Below are 5,231 nucleotides of genomic sequence, written 5' to 3'. Positions count from 1 at the left end.
GTGGAGCTTCCTTAGTGGGTGAAAGACTATGATTGGGATAGCATACAACTGCAAATCAAAAGGTTATGTACAGGATTTCTTTCCACTGCTGCTGCCAGGCGATGTGGTGGTTGGGGCTATGATTCATGGTAATAAATCAAGGACACACCTAGGCAAGTAAATGCTCCACCACGAGCTGGTAGCTGTGATTATAAATTGAACTTGCCTTGAGGACAAACCTGGTTGCTATAAGTCAGGAAGAAACGAAATCATGGTGTATGAGTTCATGTTAAGTACAGTGAAGAGAAAGCATCTTAGCTTACAGACCTTGGCCTGTCACTCAGCCAAGCTTTTCAGACTTTAAGCTCTAATACACTAGCAACAAAGGTTACTAAGCTCTAAGATAACAATAACAAATGCAATTCATTTTATTTAATAATACTTTTGGTGTCTTTTTTCTCCCTAGCACTGTGAAAATGACATAGATTTGTATCATCAAGGTATTGTTTAGTTTCTAGGGAGAAACCTTATACATATGAAATATAACATATGAAATTAAAAAAATTGTAATAACGTTTTTAGTACAATACCTTAAGAATTTAAGAATGTGAGAGATAGGTGGGTTGATAGGCTAGATAGCTTTTATATCCACCCTCCAACCTCATCAGTCTTTCCTGGATTCTAGGAATCTTTCAATAGACCTTCTCCCTAACCTGGGCAAGTAATCTGAGAAAACAGAGGAGAATAAGGTCTATCTAATGGCCAGGGAAGTGCCTAACTTCCTGTGAATTATGCCATCAGAGCTTCTCCAGGCCCCATTAGCCCTGTGGATTCTTTACTTTGTAGGGTAGGCTTTTTCTTCCTGGTGCATAGATGATGTTAGGTGAGACTGTTTATTTTCCCTAGCTGCTTTCCTTCTTGATTGTGTCTTACTGGATGTTTCCTTTAGCCATGTATCACAAGCTTCTCCTAAGGTCGTACTGTCTACAGAATCTTCTCCTCCATCATCTCTTTGGAACTTAGGGTACTATATCTTCTGGGATATTCTACTATATCTTTACTATCACCTGTCCTTTCCATTTATTAAGTTGTTAAATATCTTGAGTGCACCATATATTTTCTGTTGAGATTATTTCTGATGCAGTTCATTATTTAAGTGAGATTTCACAGCAAAAGTCAGACTTGAAGGAGGCTTTGAGAGAAACTTTAACTTCTGTAAAATAGAAAATGCAAAGAAGAATAGGACTAGTGATTAAAGAAACTAGAGATTATCAAATTTATCTTTCCTCACATGCTAATAATTTTGTCTTCTTTATTTTATATTTTATACAATTCCAGGACATTCTTCTACTTGAAGTTTTCCCTATCTTCACACGCTCCATAATCACATTGCTCATACAGATACTAATAATATTGTCAAAGTCAAGATATTTATTCTGTTTGCATTAGATAATGAATGATTTTCTTTACATTGAACAACTGTAGTTGAGTGACACAGAATGAGAATGCGGAATACTCCAAATATAGACAGTGATGTAAGCTTTTTATATAGGAGAAGTTTAGAGAAACAGTAATGATATGCTGTTGTTAGGTGCTGTTGAGTAAGACTCATGGTGACCTTATGAACAGCAGATCTGAATTCTGTCCTTTCCTGACACACCTGAGCCCAGTGCTGTAGTCACTGTGTTAATCCACTTGGTCGAGGGTCTTCCTCTCTTTTACTTTCTCTTCATCTTCCCAAGCATAATGTCCTTTTCCAAGGAATAGGCTCGTCTAGCAACATGCCCAAAAGATGTGAGGTGAAGTTTGATAATTTTTGCCTCCAAGGAGCACTCTGGCTGCACCTTCTCCAAGGCACATTCATTTGTCTTTTGGCAGTCCATGGGATATTCAGTATTCTTCTCCAACACCACAGCTCAGAGGCATCAATTATTCTTCTTTCAGCATAACAAGTGATTGTGAAAAGCAGGACCTGAATCAAGAGCACCTTACTCCTCAAACTAGCATCATTTCTCCTCACTAATTTGGAGAGGTCTCTGCAGACTTTCCCAGTACAGTATATTGCCTGATCTGCTGGTACCAACAGCATTGCCTGTGGATCCAAGTAGTATCAAGTCTTTGGCAGTTTCAATATCTTTTATCATGATGTTGCCTACAGGGCCAGTGGTTAGAATTTTTTTTTCCTTGATGTTATGATGTAATCCATATTGAAGGGTGTAGCCTTTGATCTTCTCTAGCAAGCTCTTTTAAGTTCTCTTCACTTTAAGCAAGCAAGATTGTGTTATCTGCATAATGAAGGTTATTGATGAGTTTTTTTCCCTAATTGTGATGCCACATTGTTCTTCATATAGTCCAGCTTTTTGAATAGTTTTCTTAGCATAGTCATACATTAGTAATCATAAATCACGTATCAGTTAATCTACAGATATTCTGAAGTCAAATAGCACAACATTTTGTGAAAATGGTCCCACTTGTCTTTCAAGGATGGGGGAGCTTGTGTAAAAGCATTATTTCCATCAACAGCAACAATTTTGTCCCTTTTTTCCTTGAGAAAAAGAGTGGATTGACTTGTTACTGCCAGTTTGGCCCGAGTGCCTCTCAATTTTCATCTTGGTTTGCACATCCTACACCCTTCCTCTCTTGGTGATCTCCACCAGAGGGAATTGGTCACATCACCCACAATAGAGTTGCTTTTCTTCTTCAAAGACTTGAGATCTGTCTTTAAAAAAATATTTTGGGCTTGTTGCTAGGAGAGACTATTCCTTGGAAATGGCTATGTTGCTTGGGAAGGTGCAGGGATAGGGAAAGAGGAAGACCCTCAACCAAGTATACTGAGTGCAGCAGTGGGCTCTAGTGCGTCTAAGATTGTGAGTGTGATATAAGAAAGGGAGATGTTCAGGTCGGTTCTGTTGTTCATTCTGTCAGTATGAGTCTACTTGACATGAGGGCATCTAACACCACTACTACCACCATAATATCTCTCTATCTTAGGGAGCTCTGGTAGTGTTGCACTGTTAACTCAGAGGCAGTGCCTTTCTGGCAGTCTAATCCATCAGCAGTTCCTTGGGATAAACATGGACAATCCTTTCCTGTTTGCTGGTTGTCTGGATGGATGGCTGCTGCTACAGGGTGAAGATGGTGCTCCAACGATCCCTTGCCAGTGCCCACCATCTGTTTGCTTGCTGCTAATGAAAAAAAGGTAAGAACTTGCTTGGCATTCCTCATGCTGAAAGAACTGAAAAAAAAATGCAAGCCTCGACTTGCAATACTGAAGGATGCCATTTGCAAATCGCTGGATGAGTCAAGAAGTATCAAAAGAAGATGGAAGGAATACATGGAGTCACTATACTAGGAAGAATTGGCTGGCACAGAAACATTTTGGGAAGTAACATATGATCAGGAAGAAATTATGAAGGAAGAAATTAAAGTTGTGACAAAGGCAATGGGGGGGGGAAGCGCCCCCTGGTGGGAGATTAATTGACGTGATTCAACAAATAGATGGAGCCCTGGCAGGGCTAACCAGGCTATGTCAAGAAATTTGGAAGGACGCTACCTGCTCAACGGACTGGAGTAGATCTATATTTGTTTTCATTTCAAAAAAACAACTACCCAACAGGATGTGGACATTATTGAACAATATCATTAATAGCACAAGTAAAAGTTTGCTGATGATTATTGAAAAAATTGGCTAGAACAGTTTCCATCTGGATTTAGAAGAGGCTGTGACACTAGAAAGAACAGGAACAACACTGCTGATGTCTGATGGATCTTGGCTGAAAGCAGCTAGCACCAGAAGGATGTCTGCTTGTATTTTATTGACTGTGCAAAGGCAATTGACTGTGTTAATCATAACAAGTTGTGGGCAATATTGAGAAGAATGGTAATCCTATAACACTTACTTGTACTCATGAGAAGCCCATACCTAGAAGAGGAAGCTGTTGAACATCCCTAGAACAGGACAGTGGGGAACACTGCATGATTTTAAATCAAGAAAGTTGTACCTCAGGGATGAATCTTCTCTCCATATCTGTTTAATCTCTGTGCAAAAAAAAAATCATTCTAGAAAATGGAATTTATGAACAAGAATGCACCATCAGGATTGGAGGAAGAACAATCTGCATTATGCAGATGATAGAATCTTGCTTGCCAAAAGTGAGGAGGACTTGAAGTGCCTGCTGCAAAAGACCAAGGACTACAGCCTTCAATATGGATTACATCTCAACTTCAAGAAAACAAAAATCTTCACCACTGGAGAAAAGAAGGAACTTGTCAATTATTTCACCTTACTTTGATTTGCAATCTACAGCCTCTGTACCAGCAGCGAGGAAATCAAAAGATGTGTTATGCTGGGAAAGTCTGCTGTGAGGGATCTAAAGAGCAAAGATGTCAGTTTAAAGATTAAGACATGCTTTATCCAAGCCATGGTCTTTTTAATTACTTAGATGCATCTAAGAGCTGGACAGTGAATAAAGACAACTGAAGAAAAATGTCTTTGAGTTATTGTGCTGGAGAAGAGCACTAAATAGCCTATGGACTGCCAAAAGAATGAACAAATATGGCTCGGACGGAATGTAGCCAAGATGCTCCTTGAAGGGCAAGATGGTAAAAAAATCATCTTACATAGTTTGGGCATGTTTTTAGGAGAGACAAGTCATTGGAGAAAGACACTATGTTCAGAAAAGTGTAAGATCAGTGAAGGAGGGGAAGATCCTTGATGAGATGGATTGACACAGTTACTGTTACAATGGGCTCGAGCATGGCAGAGGTGATGAGGGTGGCACAGAACAGGCCAGGTTTCAGATCTGATGTTCACAGGGTTGCTATGAGTTGAACTCAGCACCTAACAACAATAATTTCCCTTGCCACTTTTACAGTCCGCAAAACCTGCTGGAAAATCAGCTTTGAATTGATTCTGACATGATGGTGGTGAGTTCTGGTTGGGTGGTTTGAGGGTTTTTTTTGTGTGTGTGTCACTCTTTTACTTTTTTGTCTCCTCACTTTACCTTTCTAACAGGGTGAGGTGGTTTAGTTCATATTTGGATATGCATTGTTGTCGTTTTGTGCTGTCAAATCAGAACCAACTCAATATTGACCCTATGGTGAATTTTCAGAAGCAGCAAATCTCATGGGGGGAGATTGCTCATACTTCACCTTCACAGCAGCTGATCGATTCAAAGCATATGTCTTTTATTATTATTATTATTATTATTATTATCATCATCATTATTACTATTATTTTAATTTGGCATTGG

The sequence above is a fragment of the Elephantulus edwardii genome, unplaced genomic scaffold, assembly GCF_000299155.1.
Source record: "Elephantulus edwardii isolate Elephantulus edwardi_28Jun2011 unplaced genomic scaffold, EleEdw1.0 scaffold00069, whole genome shotgun sequence".
Lineage (NCBI taxonomy): Eukaryota > Metazoa > Chordata > Mammalia > Macroscelidea > Macroscelididae > Elephantulus > Elephantulus edwardii.
This window is presented reverse-complemented; position numbering follows the sequence as displayed.